Raw genomic sequence first — 23,684 nt, 5'->3', positions numbered from 1 at the left:
CAACACATGACCCCGAAGGTCATGTAAGCGTTACCCAGCCATCAATGGAGAGACATGCACTGTTGAGTCATTGAACACACTGTTTGAGTACACTTGAATGCAACCCATTTGTAGGGCTGTCACGATTATGACATTTTGCTTGACGATTAATTGTCAAAGGCTTTTAGGCCTTGTAAACAAAGTTGCACGGGGGTAGATATGACGAAAAACTTAAATACAGAAAGAAATGACTGACAATGACCGATACCAATAATCAAAAAATGTATAATGCCTCATATTATGGCCAAAATACACAATATTTTATATTTTATACTCAAAATATGTTACAAAATAGTGGAACTAGCCGATCTACAAGCTCACTACGTGTCGCATCGCGGCGTGTTGTGAGCTTTTAGATCTGCTATTTCCGAAACATTTTCCAAATGTACTTCAAAAAGAACTTCTAGAGGTGCTGCACTGTGCCTGAACCTGAGGTCTGATGCAGTGGTTCTCAATGTGGGGTTCAGGGACCCCCCCAGGACTCCTTGAGGAGGTTCCAGGTGGTCCCCTGGCAGCTAAATGACCGATACTGGACCCGAGGTGTCTCTGATACTTGGACCGATTTGTTTCTGTCTACACTACACCAATTCTCTGCGTCAAAAAACAGCAGATCTACAAGCTCACAACGTGTCGCAATGCGGAATGTTCCCTCCAGAATATGGATGACAGACAGACAGACAGACAGACAGACAGACAGACAGACAGATAGGCAGATAGGCAGACAGACGTTCCATATACAGTATGTAATCCGCTGTTTACCCTTTTGTCAACATCGTATCCCAAAACTAATGGTAGATTCCACACCGCACGGATGTTTAAGGTTTGGTTCGGGGCATAATATTTTAGGTCCGGAGCGAAACTACCCGTTTAAATCGCTTATTTAGTCAGCTTGTGGCCATGTTTTCCATTGTAGCCAAACCGGGAGCAGTACTGGCAGTGGACGTAGGGGGGTTTTCCGGGTTGAATGGGAAACATGGCCACAGGCTGACTAAATAAGCGATTTAAACGGGTAGTTTTGCTCCGGACCTAAAATATTATGCCCCGAACCAAACATCCGTGCGGTGTGGAATCTACCATTAGGTTTGGGATACGATGTTGACAAAAGGGTAAACAGCGGAGCCTTTGCGGCCGTTCCACCGATTCCGGGTGACATCCACATAGAACCTCATCTCGGAGCTGTATAGCGGAGTGAGAGGTTCTTAATGGAGCTAAATCAGGGATGAAATCATGTCTAACTATTAGATTGGGGTCGAAGACAGAGAGTTAAAAAGTCTTATCAAATGTAAAGTGTCCTTGAAAAAATAAAAAGTGCATGAGAATCACTGCTCACAGCATGTGATAACATTACATACATTTCAAAGAATACATGAAATGTTAGTCTTGGATCAAGATTATCATATTTACGTATTTTATATTGAGTCTGACTTTTGAGTCTTATAATCATCAAGTTTGATAAAGGTCAGACTCGATAAAATACATCTATGATAATCTACTTGATCCAAGGCTAATGAAATGTATGTAATATCACAGCCATTCTAGGGCGAAGGGAATTATGTGTAGCAAAGTTGTGTGTATTAGTGCATCATGTGTAGCCTATAGGACAGACAGAAAGACACATTTAAACAGTGGTGGAAAGTAAGTACATTTACTCAAGTACTGTACTTCAGTACAATTTTGAGGTAATTTTACTTTACTGGAGTATTTCCAATTGTCTATACTTTTACTTGTACTCCACTACATCTCAAAGGCAAATATTGTACTTTTACTCCACTGCAACTTTGGTTACTAGTTACTAGTTACTTTTGATTATTATTACAAAACATACATTAACCACTTCAGCCCTATTTGAACTTTGTCTATTTGAAAATAGCTGATCTACAAGCTCACAACACGTTGTGTCGTGAGCTTGTAGATCGGCTATTTTCAAAAGATATTTTACACATTTTAGACATGATGACATTCGGCATGATGACAAATGTTACTTTTGGTACTTTCATATTTTGATGCTAATCCTTTTACTCAAGTACATTTTGATTACATTACATTTACATTTTTTTATTGACTTTTTGCTTGTAACAGTGTTTCTACATTGCAGTATTGATACTTTTACCCATTAAGACCTGGAACGCATCTGTGTCACTTTAGATTTCTTTGGCTATTCAAAAATAGCAGATATACAAGCTCATAGCACGGCACCGAGTGCCGCGCTATGAGCTTGTAGATCTGCTATTTTTGAAAAACCTTGAAAAAAACTGTTTCAGATTTTTTTTCAAAAAACTGTTTTAGAAAACATTTTTAAGAATCGCCTCAGGTCTTAAAGGGTTAAGACAAAATGTAAGTACTTTTTCCACCGCTGCATTTCAATGATCGTGTGAACTGTGAACGTACAATATAAAGTGACATGCATCTTCTTTTCCCATCACTATGTGCTAAACAGTTCTAATGTCCACCTCACTGAGCTCTGACTGGATCTGTTAGTAAACTCTGGAAAATATACGTACGCCCTAGCCCTGATACATAACTCTCAGTCATGGATGAACTTCAACATACTCTTTGCACTTTCTCCCTTTTTGGTCCGCACATCTACATAAACGTTCAAATTTAAAATATAAAGTACTTAACCAATGGCCACGGATGTTACAATACTGTACGGGCCCTCAAAAGTACCCGTATGTTCCGTACTGATCAATAAAAAGCATTTTAATGCGATCGGTGGTTATTTTTTCCATACGCTTTCAACTACGCGACCCTATCGGTTGGGAGGTGTATTGCACTCTAATACATTATAACTCTATGAGAAAATGGCCACCAATCGGATAAAAAATGCTTTTTATTGAACAATACGGAATATACGGGTACTTCTAAGGGCCCGAACATAATCGTAACATCCGTGGCCATTGGTTAAGCACTTTAGCTATGAAATCTGAACGTTTATGTAGATGTACGGACCAAAAAGGGAGAAAGTGCAAACACTATTTTGAGGTTCAGCCATGACGGTCATGACAGCCATGGATCCATGGCTAGGTACGCCCCAACAAAAACACTGGTCAGCAGTATATAATATACTGGATACTGGAATACTGGATATAATATTCAGTCCTTCACCGTTTGGCTTTCAAAAAGACACATAATCATACATATTTAATGTGTAAACAGGTGGGAGAGGAAACTATTGTTGGTGTCTTGTTTAACAGTGTATAACTAATAGAGTTTAGCCTGGGATCAAGACTATCATAGAGTCCTCTATGAATCCTCAGAGTCTGACTTTTACTTTCATATAGATATGCAAATGTTAAAATCGATCAAATACATCTATGATAGTCTTGATCCCAGGCTAGTACAGTTATTATTAGTTCAAAGTAAAACCTGTACAAAAAAAGTTTCCAATGTGTCTCTATCCAGATCGGGATGGAAGTCCAGTCCAGTCATGGGAATGTGCTTTTTTTAAACACATTTCCTTTGCAAAAAGAAACATCAAAACTCCAAAAGAAGGCTTAGATTATTAGTATGCGTTTCTTACCTGTTTAGAGACGTTCAATCTGAAGATCCGTTACATTCACCCCATGAATCATGATCCAACTGTTTTACATGATGTGGGCTTGTTTTCTTTCCTTTTTGCAGTCAGATCATCAGGGTCAGACTCATCCCAGTCCATAAAGATGTAAATACATTCATTTCCCCCGCCAGGATCTCATTGTTAAAGTTGTTTGATTGAGCTGTTATGGAGTAAAAGTGTTGTTTTAGTGTCCAGATCAGTTGTCAGTTGCAGAGCTTCCACTACAGTGACACTGTCCCTGAGAATCAGCTGTCATCTCAGTACAAGCACCTCAGCTCCCATAGCTCCGAGGGACGCTCTGCGCTCTGATTGGTTCATTCTGGTTTGTAGTCGATCGATCTCATTGGGCGGCAAAATGCAATGGATCACATGCAGTGGGTGGGAAAAGTACTCGAATGGTTAAGTAAGTATCAATACCACAATGTAGAAATACAAGTAAAAGTCCGGAATAAAAACTACTTTCATACTTGAGTAAAAGTACAACAGTTTTGGTATCAAAATGTACCAAAAGTAGAAAGCACTCATTATGCAGAAAGTCCCATTTTTTCAAATGTATAAAAAACATTTGTGAGCTTGTAGATCTGCTATTTTCAAGTGGCCGAAATGTATAGGGTTGAAGTGGTTAATGTATGTTTTGTAATAATATTCAAAATCTACAAAGTAACTAACTAGTGTTCAAATATTGTAGTGGAGTAAAAAGTACAATATCTGCCTCTGAGATGTAGTGAAGTAGAAGTAAAAGTAGGCTACTGAAAATTGTATATACTCCAGTAAAGTAAAAAATACCTCAAAATGTTACTTAAGTAGCCTACAGTACTTGAGTAAATGTACTTAGTTACTTGCTGCTGTCTTACATAGACAGCAACTCTTATTGATACTCAGGGGCCAGGGACTAAAGGAGGCCCCTGGCCTGGCCGCAATAGCAGATCTACAAGCTCACAACGCCTGTAGAAATGTGATCGATACAGAAGTTAACCAACAGTGTTTATATGATATGGTATGTCAAAACATTTTGATAATTAAGCATCTTTCAAATAGGCTACTTAACTTGTACTGTGTTGCCATGTCCGCTTATTATAAGCGACTTTGGACTAGTTTTTCTGTAAAGTCGATTGTAAATACTGGTAGTTGCGCGTCGCGTTTTTCTCAAGTGTAGTTGCTTATTTGGGCTCATTTCTAAAGTCTGGTTGCTTATTTGGGCTTGTTGTTTAAACCAGTGCTTCTTTCATGTCAAGGACCCCAACACAACAAGCTTGTAGATGTGCTATTTTCAAATAGCTGCTATGTGTGTGTTTGTGCTCATCTGGCCTAGTTGCTTCTTTTTGGCAACATTGGATTTGTTCTGTAGGCCCATATGAGCGTTAACCATATTTAAATATATTCAGCATATTATCATATATCTTATGAAATTATATATGAATATATTTACATTCAAAAGTAGGCTAAGTGTCGACAGGCCCCAGATGGTCAAGGGCCCCTGCATGGACACTGGCCCCATTGGCCCCCCCGGTCGCATAATCCGTCCATGCCAGGGGTCCTTAAGAGGGTTCCAGGGGGTCCCCAGTAAAATGAGGGACAGTTTCAACACCACTTGGACCCTATAGCGTTCCCTTATTCTGGGGGAAACATTCGCCAGAAATAACCAATCTACAAGCTCTCAACAGGTCACAAAGTGATGCATTAATTGTAAGCTTGTAGATCTGCTATTTCTGTCAGAGATTTGTATAGAAGGAAACAAGAGCAGACCAAGTACAGAGCCAACTTACAGGTCCGTTTCACTAGAGCAGTGGTTCCCAAACTTCTTCATCTCAGGGACCCCCAAATTGACACTTATTAATCCGCGGACCCCCATTCGAAAATATATGCCAAGGACCCCCATAAGAGAAGATTTTTACGGCTCTATAGCAGGGATTTTCAATCGATTTTGATTTCAAGGACCCACAGTTTGAAATGCATTAGGCTACGGACCCCCATTTGATGGCATTTATATCTCTGGAACTCCAATATATATTGTAAAACCAATGTTAATTTAACTCTGAGAGTGTACACGGGTCCATTTGATTCCATTTGTACACTCGCTGAGTTACAGACCCATAAGGGTCCATTTGGTTCCATTTGTACAGAGTTGCAGACCCATAAGGGTCCATTTGGTTCCTAACGATCCATCATTTAGCTGGGGACCCCCTGGAACTCCCTCAAGGACCCCTGGGGGTCCCCGGACCCCACTTTGAGAACCACAGGTATGGAGGGTCCAAGAGGGTTTATTTTTTAGCTATTCGAAAATACCCCATCTACAAGCTCACAACGCATTGCCATGCTATGCGTTGTGATCTTGTAGATCTGCTATATATGACAAAATGATGACAAATCTTCTCTTAAGGGGGTCCCTGACACATTTCAGACAGGGCCCAGGGGTGTTTGACATGAAAAGGATTGATAACCACTGATTTAGAAACTCAAGGTTGCCTGGCAACCAAACAGCCAATTGCAGCACCTCTGTGTCCCTCCGGGCTATGGGATCTGGACTCCACATTCTCCACGCTGACATCAACCAAAGCCCCGTGGTGGTGGCCATGACTAATGCCTGAGTGAAAACAAATTATGAAGACATGTTTCCTACACTGTTAGCTCCTCAGGAAACAAGTACATTTACTTAAGTACTGTACCCATTTTCAGTACTTTTACTTCCCCACTACATCTCAGAGGCAAATATATTACACTTTTTTATTTGAAAACTTTAGTTACTAGTTACTTTGCAGATATAAATGATTATAATATGATGATGACTAAAGTGGTTAATGTATGTTTTATAATATTATTATGAAACATACATTAACCACTTTAGCCCTATTTCATACATAGACTAATTGAAAATAGCCGATCTACAAGCTCACAACGCGTCACATCGTGACACGTTGTGAGCTTGTAGATCTGCTATTTTCAAACATTTTAGTACTTTTACTTTTGGTACTTTAAGTATATTGTGATGCCAATACTTTACTTTTACTCAAGCAAAAGTACAAAAGTACAGGGCAAGGCAAGTTTATTTATATAGCACACTTCAACAAGAAGCCAATTCCAAGTGCTTTAACACAAAACGTAAAAATCAAGAGCATCAAGACCAAAGTGAAAGCGAAAGAAACACTTTATAAAAGAACAAAGTTATTAAAAGGTTAAGAGAACAGAAAATAAAAAACAAGACGATAAAATAAAACAGATACAAATATGAGAAAAACAAAAATAAAAGGAATACTATAGAGAACCCCTATACTGTCTTTCTTTGAAGTTCGACGCCTTTTGATTTTAGACATAACATAACAGGACATAACGAAGAATACATTTGACAATAGCATTTTAAAAAGAGCAAATCCTTCCCTTGGGCCAAAGAAAGGCCTTGTCAGAGTGCAGTAATTACTCAACCCAACACAGCTAATACCTGTGCAGGTCAGCACATGTTAGGACTGTCCACTCCCTTCTGAGGCACTTACTGTACACACAGGCTTATAGAAACATCACACATTACTCCTTGTGATTTTAAATGATACCAGGGGTCTTCAAAGTGTTTCAGCCCAAGGACCCCCTAGCTGAGAGAGATGAAGCAGGGACCCCCACTACATATTGTATCAAATTGTGTTGTAGAGTAAACTTTTACATACTGTAGCTTCATACAGTAGACTTGTTTGACAGCACTATCATCAGTGTATATTGGATTCATGTTAATGTTTGTTTTCAGACATTTAACCACTTAAACCGTCAATACTTTCACTCATACTACTAATACTTTTCACTGTACTTGGTCTGCTTTTTGTTCCCTCTACACCAAACCTCTTGGCCGAAAATAGCCGATCTACAAGCTCAGAACACCTCGCAGTGCTCAGAATAGGGATGCATTGCTAGGGTTCAAGTGGTTAATGTAAAAAATAAATCCTATCACACAAAGATCTGGCGGCCCCCTGTAGTAACTCTGAGGACCCCCTAGAGGTCCCGGGCCCGCTGTTGAAGACCCTTGAATTATAGTGTTTGGCCCTTTGTTTTTGTTTTTTACTTTTTCAAGATGGCAGTACTAAAACTATAAACTATTGGGGTCCGGGGACCCCCAGGGGCCCAACTGTAGCAGCCCATACAGAGTCATGTCTGGAACTTTCCGTGGCAATAGTCTTAGATAAGGTGCTATAGGCTATCCTATAGGACTTTACTTGAGCTGTTATGGCTTTATACATACTAGGTTAAAATCAAATAAAACGGGTTGTGTGATGCTTTCTGCTGAGTGACTTCAGCCTTGTCAAAATGTCAAAATCTGATTACAATTTTCCAAAATAATCTAACATTTCTAAAATTCCCAAAAATAATTTCTGTCACCGATATTAATATAAATATTTCAGGTTATATTTCTGGAAATCTTTTCCAGTAGGCTGCTGCTATTGGTCCATAATAGATGAACCACTTGAACCCTGGCATCCCTATTCTGGAGGGAACATTTTGCACAGAAAATAGAAAGACAAATAGAAAAAAGAGCATAACAACTACATATTTGTTTACTAAGTAACAGTACAGAAGGTTTAAGAGGGACTATCTTGCCATTTCTATAAGAATCCTCTCGGGATCTCACAGGAATGTTTTCTCTATTGGTCATAATAGCGTTAGGAAATATGAATCAAGGTCATAATCCCAGATCAGACGAGATCAGAGGACAAAGGGATTTACATCAGGCAGGAAGGACTATCCTCAAGTGTACAACTGGCACACAGTGGAAGGGTGTAACTCGCACCGAGGAGCCTGGCATGCTCTGACAGTGGCTGTATCCTTCCTCCATACCGTATCATTAAGACAACAAAAGCTATTTTTGCTGAGACCAAATCATAGTCATTTGCGTATAATGTGGTTTTAGAAGTGAAGATGATAGTGTACAATAGGTAACCACCTTCCCCAACTATGGCTGCGTGAGTGTTCGCGTGTGTGTGTGTGTGTGTGTGTGTGTGTGTGTGTGTGTGTGTGTGTGTGTGTGTGTGTGTGTGTGTGTGTGTGTGTGTGTGTGTGTGCGTGCGTACGTGTGCGTGTGACACCATACCTTTCTGCTGTGTCTGCAGTAATGACAGCTTCCTCATAGCTGGCGAAAACAATAGCAGGAAATTAAGTCAATGCATGGAGCGCTGCTCAGCACAACACAGTGTGTGTGTATGACTGACAGACAGTAGGCCTCTACTGCACATGTACATACAGTATTATCACCGACAGTCTAGGTCTGCTTATCGTAGGATAATTATTCAAAGCTGACAATATCATGTGTGGTATGTGGTTGAACCTCACGATGCGCCGATACTTTCTTTGCAACTTATTCTCATGGACAATGTGCAGAGATTTTCTTTTTGCATGTTAATGTCTAACATCATGTACTGTGCATACCTGCTGCTATGTGTATGCACCGTATGCATAACCTTATGTACATACTCTACCAGCTGGATATGCTATGTGTACATGTAGACATATTCTCTTTCTCTCCTTGCTTTCCCTGTTCCCTCATTCTTCCCTGTTCTGAGTCAGTTGGAAGGTCAGTCTGTCTGTCAATAGGCTCTATTCACAGCAGCCATATTATGAAGACATTCACAGGTGTTACCAATGATACTAATGAAGGCTCTGTTCCATTATGGTCAAACAGAGTCAGGGTGCTGATATTGTGCATGTTGGCCCACTGGAAACACTCTGTTACACCAGTGGGTCTACAGTTGGGGTCCAGGGACCCTCATGGGCTTCCAAATGGCCCCTTACAGGTGTGTAACCTTTGTACACTCTCAGAGTTATGGGGGTCGTGGAAACCACTGTGCTAGACTAAATGGAACAGAGCCTTCATTAGTATCATTGGTAACACGTGTGAAGGAAGTGATAATATGGCTGCTGTGAATAGAGCCTATCGTTCTGTTGGTCTGTCTGTCGGTATACATTTTCCAACCGTAAACAAAGAACCGACCCCAGCTTATCACGGATTACTGTGCTTTTTAAAATCATATATTTTATTACTCTCAGTGTTTCTTTAGACACACATATTGTACTTGGGACTCCATCAGAGCCTGGCCTTGAACCACCCTCGAATACAATCAACAGAGACCATTTGTAGAGCAGCCTACAGCGTGGCAGTGATCTACGGTAAGCTGTTGAGTCACGTACTGTACGAGTACGAGAGGTCTGACCCTAAGAATGCTAACTGGTGGGTTTCATTGACGCCATGTTTGGCCAGCTGAACAGAGACATACAGACAGACAGACAGAGCCACAGGCCCACATACACACTGCCTCAGAGAAAGCTCCGGAACCCAGCGTGGTTCCATATGAAATGCTGTCATTGTCCTCTCTGTGACAGAAGCCATTCTCACCAAACAGAGACCATGTGGGCCTGCAGGCTATTGTTTGTCTTACAATATCTTTTTTGCCAGCATGGGCGTCACTTCAGACCCAGGCTGTCGGGGCGGGGGGTGAATATATTGACTGTCATACAGTCATTGTGTTGTTTCCGCAAACAATGAACTTCAAACGTGACTTACTGTACGTGTGGGCATGCAACAAACAAGTGAGGTTGACTGTAGCGAGTTAGTTACTGTAATGTTTGACGTTATTTCTGGAAATCAGTGTAATTCAGTGGACGTTAAGGTGTTGTGACGATGAGTTGCAGTACGTATGCGTGTTAGTAATGTCATATTGATCACAACTGAAATTTTATTTTGTAAATAGTCTTCTCCTGTTTCGCTCACGTCACGTCGTCAATTCCTGATAGTCAGTAGTTGTGTGAAAAAACAGTGGGTTTTTGACAGTAATCTACAGGTCCACTGCAAGCGTGTCCTTCAGGAGGTCAAGGAATTCAATAAAGCTACTGGGAATATCAACAAGTGACTATTTCCATGATTTGGACATTTGGTTCATTCTGGCAATATATCTGATACGAGCGGTGCGTCACAATCACCCGTCGCTGCGCTTCATGAGACGTTTTAAACCACATCGTGTTGTACCGCAAACTTAACTTAAACTGTCATTTAAACAAGTGAGGTTGACTGTAGTGAGTTGGTTACTGTAATATTTGACGTTATTTCTGGCAATCAGTGTAATTCAGTGGACGTTGAGGTGTTGTGACGATGAGTTGCAGTGCGTATACGTGTTAGTAATGTCATATTGATCACAACTGAAATTTGATTTTGTAAATAGTCTTCTCCTGTTTCGCTCACGGCACATCGTCAATTCCTGATAGTCAGTAGTTGTGTGAAAAAACAGTGGGTTTTAGACAGTAATCTACAGGTCCACTGCAAGCGTGTCCTTCAGGAGGTCAAGGAATTCAATAAAGCTACTGGGAATATCAACAAGTGACTATTTCCATGATTTGGACATTTGGTTCATTCTGGCAATATATCTGATACGAGCGGTGCGTCACAATCACCCGTCGCTGCGCTTCATGAGACGTTTTAAACCACATCGTGTTGTACCGCAAACTTAACTTAAACTGTCATTTACTTGACTAATTAGTAAATGATAAACACATAAAAATGAAATAGACATGGCGTGGCTTCCATGTGGATCTCTGCCGTCATGTTGATGATGTTATATTGATGACATCACTCTTGCCCAATAGGCTCTATGCACAGCAGCCATAGTATCACTTCCTTCACAGGTGTTACCAATGATACTAATGAAGGCTCTGTTCCATTTAGTGTAGCTAAGGTTCTCAGATTTTTCAATTTCCACGACCCCCATAACTCTGAGAGTGTACAAATGGAACCAAATGGACCTTACGGGTCCATTTGGTTCCATTTGTACACTCTCAGAGGTACACACCCGTAAAGGGCCATTTGGAAACCCCTTAAGGAACCATGAGGGTCCCTGGACCCACATTTTAGTCCCACTGGTGTAACAGAGTGTTTCCAGTGAGCCAACATGCACAATATCAGCACCCTGACCCTGTTTGACCAGAATGGAACAGAGCCTTCATTAGTATCATTGGTAACACCTGTGAATGTCTTCACAATATGGCTGCTGTGAATAGAGCTTATTATGGAGGGGGCGGCATCCTGCACACGTCGGTGTAGCTAGGCATGCACGGCAACCGATTATGTTGTGAGTGAGGTCAGACCAAAGCTCTGCTCCAGCATATATGAGGTGTGAAGTTACTTTAGACGTCCACTTCATTCCACTGAGACCAGACGATAGTGTGTCCACATGTAGTGTTGTGAGAGAAAGGAATACAGAACCTTGGTAGACAAAGAATACAGGGAGATAGAGAGGGCACATTTTCAAGTCTCAACAGAACCTACAACTCTGTTCCCATCACAATCCATGTACAGCAGCAGTGCCGACCATGAACCGCCACTCCTGGGAGGAGTGTGGTCCCAATCCTCCTAGACTAAGCTCTCCTTTTCTGATTGTACCTTCACGTCTCATCCGAGCCACGACGACCTCAACCGCCAAACGCTGAGGCATGGACAAATCTACTCAGAGGCCCGTCAGCAAATTGTCAGCTCTGTAACCAGCCGGAAACAAGGAGACACAGACCCACCAAAATCTCAAAGTCATCAACGGTTTACCGAGATTTTCACTCAACCAGGAGATGTAAAGAAAAATCTGACGATTTACAAAGGAAAGAAAACTCACATCTGTAAACAGTGTCACAAAGGTTTCAGTAAGTTAAGTTACCTGAACAAACATGAGCATATCCACACTGGAGAAAAGCCCTTCCACTGTAAACAGTGCGACAAGAGTTTCAGTGCGTCACGAAGTCTGAACAGACACCAGCGTATCCACACTGGAGAAAAACCTTTCCACTGTAAACAGTGTGATAAGAGTTTCAGTGTCTTAGATAGTCTTAAGAAACACCAGCGTATCCACACTGGAGAGAAACCTTTCCACTGTAAACAGTGTGATAAGAGTTTCAATCAGATAGGTCACCTGAAGACACACCAGCGTGTCCACACCGGAGAAAAGCCTTTCTACTGCAAACAGTGTGAAAAGAGTTTTAGTCAGATGGAAAATCTGAAGACACACCTGCGTGTGCACACTGGAGAAAAGCCTTTCCAATGTAAACAGTGTGACAAGAGTTTCAGTAGGTTATTTCGTCTTAGGACACACCAGCGTCTCCACACGGCGACTATATACAAGCCCACAACACTTGTGGATGCAGTGCATTGTGAGCTTGTAGAGGGCTTGTAGATTTGCCATTTTCGGTACCACCATACATTGAAGTATACATGGAGCTCAATGGTACTGTAGGTGTGGCAGTCAATAACCATCAATGGGACAGCCTGAAAGTTCTTTTTTTCATTTCCCCTCCGAATGAATGACATCATTTATCCGAAATAGCTGGTTGGGCAGTGGTCATCATAGATTTATAAGGAGATAATGCTAGCTTCAGAATCCGACCCACGCTGACTTCATTTGGGAGAAACATTCTAGAGAAGTGGCAAGGAACAACATGGTTCTGTAAATAGAACCTGTTACAACTCAAGATGGTTTGGTCCAGCTGCTATTCAGGTTTGTTGAGGGAAAAAATGCTTTATGGCATGGGTCTTCAACAGGGGCTCCGGGACCTCCTGTTGTTACCACAGGGCGGGCGCCAAATGTTTTTATTTTTTATTATCACCCACTTGAACCTTTGAATCCCTATTCTTTAGGGAACGTTTGCTAAAAATAGCAGATCTACAAGCTCACAATGCCTTGCAATGCGCTGCGAGCTTGTGGATCGGCTAATTTTGGCGAAGACGTTTGGTATAGAGGGAAAAAAGAGCAGACCAAGTGCAGAGCCAATGGTCAACTTTACTAAATACTGAAGGTTTAAGTGGTTAAATGTCACATTAACACATTAACATGGATCCAATATATTAATAGAAGAGATCATGTGTGTGTAAACAAACAAACAAGTTGTCAACATGTCTATGAATCTATCTATGAAATCTATGAAACAGATTAATACAATTTTATACCATATGACATATGGTAGAGATATGGTAGAGAGATGAAGCAGGGACCCCCACTACATATGGCATGTAGTGGGGGTCCCTGCTTCATCTCTCTCTCTCAGCTAAGGGGCCTTTGGATTTATGGTACGAATGACCTACAGGCATGGTTGGTGTTATGGAGTGGGGCTCTGTACCGTGTTTTCTCTTGAAGAGATGCCAGTATATCTCTGTCATACTTTCAGTGCAACCCAGTCTCTGGGTTGTTCAGTGAGTCCGCAGCAATGTGCACTTTTTCCGTTTTCCTGTGCATTAGACAGGACAGGACGTGTTTTCAAACACTGCAGTGTTTATGAATGGAGCCGTGGGAGGAAACAACAAGTGGAAAGTTCTCTTTTTAAAGTCACAGTCACCAGAGGCTGCATAGGCTTACAATACAAGCTCCTTGTTTTTTAGATTGGCGCGTAGTTCTTTTGTGAGGGGGCTCTCTTTTGGATGACTGGACTGACAGCTGCAACATTGCTGGAATATGTTTGTTTCCCAGGACCCAAACAAATGATACTGTACATCTGCTGTTGTGTTTCATTAATCAGTGTTTATATAACTGGTGTTCTATCCTACCAGGACCTCTAGCACTGCTGGTTTTCTATCCTATGACCTCCCCTATTACTACTGGTTTTATGTCCTACCAGGTCCTCTAGTATTGCTGGTTTTATATCCTACCAGGACCTCTAGTAGGGCTGGTTTTCTATCCTACCAGGTCCTCTAGTACTGCTGGTTTTATATCCTACAGAACCTCTACTACTGGTTTTATATCCTACCAGGACCTCTATTACTGTTTGTTTTATATCCTGCCAGGACCTCTAGTACTGCTGGTTTTCTATCCTACCAGGACCTCTAGTACTGCTGGTTTTCTATCCTACCAGGACCTCTAGTAGGACCTCTAGTACCGCTGGTTTTCTATCCTACCAGGACCTCTAGTACTGCTGGTTTTCTATCCTACCAGGACCTCTAGTACTGCTAGTTTTATATCCTACCAGGACCTCTAGTACTGCAAGTTTTTTATCCTACCATTTTATGTTGTTTTAACTGGAGTCTCATTTTGACAGTAGGGGACAGCAGTACCAGTAGGGAGGCATGCGTTAATCCGACAGACCTTTTCTCCGACTATGTGGCATCCGCGTGCGGTTAGGGTTAGGGTGCGGGTTTGGTTCGGGTTTACTGTTTAATGTCGGAGCTATTGGCCTATTGGATTTCAAAGCAGGGAGGCCATAACACTCAATATTATGCTAGTTAGTAATCACTTTGCTGCAGGCTACACCTATTATCATGATTAAACTGTGTGAAATACAAAGTTATACCTTGTGAGAGAAAAAAAAATATTGTCTCTATGTATAATATACTGTAGCATGCAACATTCTAACATAGGCTAATAAACAATAGTGAAGTATATTTAATTACATGAATATTATACTCAAAAACATAATGTATTAGTGTGTGATAAAACATTTGGTTTATACTGGAGTTCAGAGTGTTAAGTGTTTGACCCAGACTATGTGGTGAATTGTTTTCTGACTGTTTATTGACTGTAGGACCTTGACTGACATAGCCTGTTATGCCTATGGATGCATGAGGATAACCTTTGTGGGAAAAGTGTCTAGCTGAGTTTTAGAGATCTTATATTCAGTTTCAAATGAAAGCCGCTCCTGGAGTCATAAGGTACCATATAGTGCAATTTACACATTTAGCAGAAGCTGGATGTACTTGGTCAAAACTTAACTGAGCATGGCAAAATGCGGTGGAGTGGCTCCCCCAAGTGGTCAAACTGAACTCCATATTGCATGGCGATGGCCATTTCAGATTCAAATCAGCTATATAATTCATGGCCTGTTGAAAGACATGGCTTTCGGATCAGCCTTTCAACCCTGCTTCCCTTAGCCTTGGGTACCTTGCACCCCTTATGGCAAATCCCAGCCCAGGACAGGTGACATGAGGTCTCCATTGCTGCCTATTAGGCCTACTAGCGGAGCAGCTAAGTGCTACGATCTTTCAATTTATGATAAAAGCGTGAAAATTGGCATGAGCAGTCTCCACGGGTCACTTGACAAGAAAATTGTCCGAGGCAGTTGTAATTTCAAGATGGCGGCCATTTTTCAAGATGGCCGACACCTTAGTGGGCAGTTAAGTGATATGATGGTTTATTTGGTGATACAAGCATGAAAATTGGCATGAGCAGTCTCTGTGGGTCACTTGACAATAGACCACCCACAGCTACTTGAATTTCCAAGATGGTGGCCATTTTTCAAGATGGCCAACACTTTAGTGGAGCAATTAAGTTATATAATGGTTTATTTGGTGATACAAGCATGAAAATTGGCATGAGCAGTCTCTGTGGGTCACTTGACAATAGGCCACCCACAGCTACTTGAAATTTAAAGATGGCGGCCATTTGTCAAGATGGCCAACACTTTAGTGGAGCAATTAAGTTATATAATGGTTTATTTGTTGATACAGGCATTACAATTGGCATGAGCAGTTTCTAAGGGTTGCTTGACAAGAAAACACTCACATCCACTTGAAATTTCTATTTTCAAGATGGCCGCCCCCTGGATCCTCAAAAGATACATTTTCTCATAGAAATGTGTGTTTTTTTTCATTAAGGACAATTATACGATTATTGTTATTATGCTAAAGAACAACTTTTAACACATCACAATACAGTTGTGTTGATTTGTTGATCATAGATAGATTAGATAAGAGTGAATATCCGCACTACCAGGGCACACTGGTGATATATCACTGCTGTTAAACTCAGAGTGGGGTTCAATGTCAGCTAATTGAAAGTTAGTACCCCAAATGCTGTCTAATTTACCCCAAAACAATTAGATAGCCGCACCTGAATTGACAGGTTGTGCCAGCGCGGGAGAGCCGAGCCAAGGTTAATGGGGTTTTAGTTAACCGGATGGTGTACAGATCGCACAGGATTTAAATGGCATTGGATGAACGATCGGACTAGGTGTAGGGTTAAGGCACGAACTTAGTTGTATCCCATACATCAAAGTGCTTGGTAAAAGGTGGTAAAAGGATAAACCCTCGGCCTCTGCCTATATGCTGCAGACATGGCAGAAGCCATCATAACAGTTGAGAAAACTAACTGGGACAGATGTTTCATTTGTCAGCAGGTCACCAAGGAAAAACTCATTCAGCCGAGTTTATTCAACAGAGAGCACGATCGTACTGGTTATGATACCATTGCAAGAAATGTTCCATTATTTCATAAGATCAATGCTCTACCTATCTTACTTAGTCTAACCCGACTAGATGAAGGTGATGGCATAGAAAGCACATTGACAAGAAACAGAGCAAAATATAATTTAAGCTGTAAACTTAGGTTCAACATCACAGAGCTGGAAAGGGCCCAAAAGAGAGCATCTACATCTTGATCTCTTTGCCAGAAAGCAAAGACATTATGACTTGATCCCACCAACTCAAGCAGCACTCAAAGAGCATGCCAAACATGCTTCTTATGAGGCTGGATACGTGTGGGGACAGGCATTGAAGCGACATCCACAAATGCCGAGCCATCTGACTGGGGATGGGTGGAACAGGACGAGAAGTGGAAAGTCTTCTGGACTCCACTTCCACCTATTGCGGAGAGTTGTTGGGAGTTGACCAAATGTGGGTGCACCAAGGCATGTACTGGAAGGTGTACAGTAAGTGCTTCAGATATGGACTCAGTTGCACATGCCTATATAGTTGCCCCTGCTAGAACCTATTTGCATGTTTATTTTGCCAGAGTTATTCCCCGTTGTCCTCTGTGTTTTCAAGTGTAAGCCTATGGCTCGACTTCCCCTCGCCACATCAGTGCATCATGTTTTACTTTGTCACCAGTCTATTAGTGTGTAATTTTCAGTTGTTACTTTGTAACATTGCTTCCACTGCCTTCCACTGCCATACGTAACGGTGAAGCATATTTTCAGTTTAGTTCCTTAGTATAGTTTGTCATGGTTCCGTGGCTACTGCCATTCAGTATTAGCCATTGCTCAATTATAATTTTGGAGCACTGTCCGTTCAGCACCACAACTGTGCTAATCAGCACCACAACTGTGCTCATTTATTAGTCATATTTTTTGTTTCCCCATTTCTTAGTATTTATTTGACACATGTAATGGCTGTTAGTTAAAAAATAAAAAATAAATCCGCCCCTGTGACTGTTACTGTACCTTGTCGTGGTAAGATAGCTTGTGTACCTCAGTGAACCCTGAGAGCTATGCCGGTGGGAGGCAACTCCTGACAGGTTTTACCAAACTGGACTGGTCGTGGGCGAGTAGTCAGACAAAACACAGTCAAACAACCTCTCTTGACAGAGCTTTTTGAGGAACCCAATACATTTCTATGAGAAAAGGTATCATTTAAAGATCCACATGGCGGGCGGCAGTCATCTTGAAATTTCAAGCGGTGGTTGTGGGGTTTCTTGTCAAATGACCTTTTGAGACGGCTCATGGCAATTTTCATGCTTGTATCTTAAGCTTAACTGCTCCACTAAGGTGGTGGCCATCTTGAAAAATGGCCGCCATCTTGAAATTTCAAGTAGCTGTGGGTGGCTTATTGTCAAGTGACCCACAGAGACTGCTCATGCCAATGTTCATGCTTGTATCACCAAATGAACCATTATATAACTTAAATGCTCCACTAAAGTGTTGGCCATCTTGAAAAATGGCCGCCATGTTGAAATGTGAAGTAGCTGTGGGTGGCCTATTGTCAAGTGACCCACAGAGACTATTCATGCCAATTTTCATGCTTGTATCACCAAATAAACCATCATATCACTTAACTGCTCACTAAGGTATCGGCCATCTTGAAAAATGGCCGCCATCTTGAAATTACAACTGCCTCGGACAATTTTCTTGTCAAGTGACCCATGGAGACTGCTCATGCCAATTTCCACGCTTTTATCATCAACTGAAAGATTCTGCCAATAAAAAGCATTTAGCCGCTCCACTATACTAAACGATGGTCAAAGAAGAGAAGAATTAATAGGAAAGACTATTGCACAGCGGGGCTCATAACCCTTGCTTACAATAATGGAGAATGAATCAAATCACTTTACTGCATAATGGTGTGTGTAAAACTTGTATTGTAGGCCTACTTGTATATAATTTTTTACAAATATATATACAAAGTATACAAAGCTTTTTGCACACCAGTGCCACGATGCAGCAGCTCAAGCCAAATGTCCGTCAGTATCGGCATACCCACCTGCTCCGCTGTGCTGCGGAACCTCATGTACATATGTGTACTGTAGGCTGGCTGTCTGATTCTGCCAACAGTATAATTTGAATTATGAATAACTCTTTACTGAGTTCGGTCAGGTTTGTCTCTAAATTGTGGAACCATTGGCGTGTGAGCCTGTATATGAATTTATGATCTTATGTGGACTATGTCTGCCTTTGTTAGGTTTCGAGAGCCTATCAGGCTTCGAACCCTATTACATCTGTAAGAATTCATGATCTTCCGCCGGTTTTGCCAGTTCTGGCCTAACCGCCTGGTCACTTCTTATGAAATTCGGCAATATGGTAGAGGGCTATGCCAAACGGCGAAAACCCGAAACTCACAACCATTGGCCAAAGGGTGGCGCTGTAGCACTCAATTGAAAATGCCAACTTTGAACAGGTACAGCTCATGCCCTGTTCGACCTACAGCCATGAAACTTCGATACACACATGCGTCTCCTCATGCCTAACAACTTTCGCTGTTTGACTTTTGACCTCTGACCTTTAAATCTCCCACCATTTCGAATTCTATGAAAAGCAGTAAAAAGCAGTAAAAAAATCACTTCTCCTGGGATTTATGAGCAATCTGTACGAAACTGTATACACATGAACTTTGGACCAATGCCGACAAACGTAACTTAGCGGATTTTCCATAAGTGAAAACGTTAAGCTTTTATAAGCCAATGAAAATTGCAGCTTTTTTTAAATTATTCATCTGCCCCTAACACATACATGCAGACTCACATTTGTTTGACACTTTGCAATATTGTAGAGGGTCCTTCCAAGTATCACTGAAACCAATCTTACTCCAATTGGTCAAAGGGGGGCGCTATAGCAATTTTTTGAAAATGCAAACTTTAAACAGGCAAAAGTCATGCCTCGTTTGGCCGACAGCCGTTAAACCTGCTTACACATGTGCCTTGACTCATGAGGAACACATGTATCACTTTGACCAGTAAGCTCTGCCCTTAGATTGTCTGCAATTTTGAGCAGTTTGAAAAACATTTAAATCCAGGATTTCTGAGCAATTTGCATGAAACTGTGTCAAATACATGTTTGAGGCCCTTTTTCACAGGTTCAGGTGTGTTGGTTCAATAGCTTGATCGCTTAATCATCTGCCTTGAAACCATAGGGTAGCCGGTTCGAATCCCGCCTCAGGTAGTCTTAATTATAATTGCATTGCACACAACATGACTATATCAATGAATACATGTGCAATTGTTAAAGATGACGAGAAATTCATACTTGAAAGTAGTTATTTTCAATGTATGACGTACTTCATTCGCGCTTTTGTTTTGTTTTGTTGGATTCTCCCTTTTCACTGTCTAAGGCTGTGTATTGGATAGCTCCACAGTAGAGTGTGAGTCTCATGTGCCGAAGGTCCCTGGTTCGAATCCCACTTATTACAGTTCACATTTAAATTGCATTGTACAAAACATGACCCTGTTAATTCAGACAAGTGCAATGTTTAGACAATAACACGAAATGCTTTTGAGAGTAGTTTTTTTTTATGTATGACATACTTTCTTGTGAAAATAGCCGATCTACAATCTCACACCTTTTTAGATAGCAACGCGTTGTGAGCTTGTAGATCGACTATTTTCCACTAGTTTCCATTCCGAAATATATTGAGCAGTTTGAAAAACATTTAAACCAAGGATTTCTGAGCAATTTGCGTGAAAGTGTGTCATGTGTGTGAACTCCCTTTTCACTAGTACAGGTCTGTTGGCCCAATGGCTTAATCATCTGCCTTGAAACCACAGGGTTCCTGGTTCGAATCCCACGTCATGTAGAATTCATTATAATTGCATTGCACACAACATGACTGTATCAATGAATGCATGTGCAATTGTTAACCAGTGAACTCCGCCCTTAGATTGTCTGCAATTTTGAGCAGTTTGAAAAACATTTAAATCCAGTATTTCTGAGCAATTTGCGTGAAAGTGTGTCATGTGTGTGAACTCCCTTTTCATCAGTTCGGGTCTGTTGGCCCAATGGCTTAATCATCTGCCTTGATACCAGAGCGTCGCCGGTTCAAATCTCACCTCATGCAGACCTCAACTCAATTGCATTACACACAACATGACTGTATCAATGAATAAACATGCAATTGTTAAATGAAACGCTTATTGAGAGTAGTTGTTTTCAATGTATGATGTACTTCATTCCCTCTTTTGTTTTGTTTTGTTTTGTTGGATTCTCCCTTCTCACTGACCAAGGCTGTGGATTGAATAGCTTGATCAATACAGTGTTGGTCTCATGTGCCAAAGGTCCACGGCTCAAACCCCACTTGTCACAGTTTACATTTAAATTGCATTATGCAAAACATGACCCTGTTAATTCAGACATGTGCACTTTGCTCTCTCTCTCTCTCTCTCTCTCTCTCTCTCTCTCTCTCTCTCTCTCTCTCTCTCTCTCTCTCTCTCTCTCTCTCTCTCTCTCTCTCACTCTGTCACAGTCTGTCTGTCTGCCTGTCTGTCACTGTCTGTCTGTCTGCCAGTCTGCCACTCTGTCACTGTCTGTCTGTCTGTCTGTCTGCCAGTCTGCCAGTCTGCCACTCTGTCACTCTGTCACTCTGTCACAGTCTGTCTGTCTGCCTGTCTGCCACTCTGTCACTGTCTGTCTGTCTGCCAGTCTGCCACTCTGTCACTGTCTGTCTGTCTGTCTGCCAGTCTGCCACTCTGTCACAGTCTGTCTGTCTGTCTGCCAGTCTGCCACTCTGTCACTGTCTGTCTGTCTGCCAGTCTGCCAGTCTGCCACAGTCTGTCTGTCTGCCAGTCTTCCACTCTGTCACTGTCTGTCTGTCTGCCAGTCTGCCACTCTGCCACTCTGTCACAGTCTGTCTGTTTGTCTGTCTGCCACTCTGTCACAGTCTGCCAGTCTGCCAGTCTGTCACAGTCTGCCAGTCTGCCACTCTGTCACTGTCTGTCTGTCTGCCAGTCTGCCAGTCTGCCAGTCTGCCACAGTCTGTCTGTCTGCCAGTCTGCCAGTCTGCCACAGTCTGTCACAGTCTGCCAGTCTGCCAGTCTGCCACTCTGTCACAGTCTGCCAGTCTGCCAGTCTGCCACTCTGTCAAAGTCTGCCAGTCTGCCAGTCTGCCAGTCTGCCACTCTGTCAAAGTCTGCCAGTCTGCCAGTCTGCCACTCTTGTCACAGTCTGCCAGTCTGCCATTATTCTCGAAACCGCTAATTGCTGCTTGCAGCTATATTTTGTCTTTGTATTTGTATGTTATTTTATATTGCTATGGACCATGTGTCCTTAGTGTGTCCTTAATGTCCTTAATCGACGTGCCAGAGCCCGGTAGAGTAGTTCCGGAGAAGCGGACTGAGTGGCCCTGTCTTTCCCTATAGGACTGACTGTGGATAGCTACTGGGACGTAAGTCGGGGCATGATCAACCCCGGCTGGGTCACCTGGGCGAGGGTGTATGTTGTTGCGAGACCCGAAACACCCTATAACCCAGGCTACAACACTGATGATACGTCCCAGGTGCATCCATGTGATGTTTTCTTTATAGTTAATAACGTTTGATTGATTGATTGATTGATTATTGCTAAAATGACACATCTGGGTGACAGGATGTCTCTATCTCTCTCTCTCACACACACACACACACACACACACACACACACACACACACACACACACACACACACACACGCACAGACACACACACACACACACACACACACACACACACACACACACACACACTCACACTCACACACACACACACACACACACACACACACACACACACACACACACACACACACACACCAGAATAGTGGGTTCCGGGAAAGTTACTGGATGCGATAGGGCCTATTATGCGACTTACGAGGACACAGAAAATGTCGACAGGACTGATCACTCAGAAGTGGCAAACAGGATGAAGAAATGAAGAAGTAGATAGTACTTTCAGACTATGAGTCAGTCCTTCCTTAATATAACTTTGTTGATCCTGAAGAATATTATTACCCTTTAAAGTGATGATTGGAGATAACTAGACTAAAGGTTATCTGGACATGGGACCGTCAGCCGACTAACAGGACTCGCTTCTCAGTTGTCAACCACAGGGAGATGCCTCAATGTCGTGACTCAATGTGGTGATTGTGACGTCAATGGGGAAGCGTATAGCTGCTTGTCGAGGTCTGCTCTCATTGACCAGTCTTTGCCTGGGGCCAGGACCGATGTTCGGTCCAGTTTTGGGCAGTTTTTCTTGGCTTGTCCCGCTGTTACAAACTAGACCAGCTGCTTAATGAGATCTTGACTTCTCGTTGGCCAGGACTTTCATGCTCTCTGTGTTCTGCAAGCCTAGCATCCTTAGTACCTGGTCATGCAGTAAAGCATAAACAATGTAAGGGGTATCATTGAACATGATTAAGAATGAAACGTTAGACTATGTACAATTACAATGAATGCAACCATTCTTTTTACAGCATATTTACAACTATAAATATTCACAAACCTGTGCAGAGTCAAAGCATACAGGCTATGCTCAAGACTATAAGGATCGATCACACCATCATCATACAGCCATGGAACCATGTCAGTCATGTGTTTACTCTGCCAGTAAAGGACAGGGTGTAAGCCACATTCCATATTTAGCAGAATAATTGACTAAGATGAGTGTCCAGCGAGTCCTCTGGTGCATGCTGTGACTGGTTGTAACATTTATCCGAAATTCGGTGTTGACTAAAACAAATGGGATGAAAATCACCACCTCAGAATGATATGATATGGGTAAATAAATACATATAAATATATGATTTAAGCGAAAATGGTGGGAAAATGTGTGCTATTCAAAGTTTGAAGAGGTCCAGTGACTACTGCACAGTAGTAGCCTACAGACAAGTACAGTCTGTTAGTACTTATCATATTCACAAAAGGTCT

General features: G+C 41.9%; 1 protein-coding gene across 1 annotated transcript in view; it reads right to left on the bottom strand.

The window, feature by feature from the left end:
* Positions 1-3,811, bottom strand: part of dnmbp (dynamin binding protein) — a 113,206-nt gene extending 109,395 nt beyond the window's left edge. Inside the window, exon 1 of the mRNA XM_084077978.1 lies at positions 3,560-3,811. The gene's annotated coding sequence lies outside the window, so the exon portion shown is untranslated. The remainder of the gene's footprint in view (positions 1-3,559) is intronic.
* Positions 3,812-23,684: the final 19,873 nt, after the last annotated feature.

Source organism: Gymnoscopelus microlampas (assembly GCF_963454915.1).
Source record: "Gymnoscopelus microlampas genome assembly, chromosome: 14".
NCBI lineage: Eukaryota > Metazoa > Chordata > Actinopteri > Myctophiformes > Myctophidae > Gymnoscopelus > Gymnoscopelus microlampas.
This window is presented reverse-complemented; position numbering and strand designations above follow the sequence as displayed.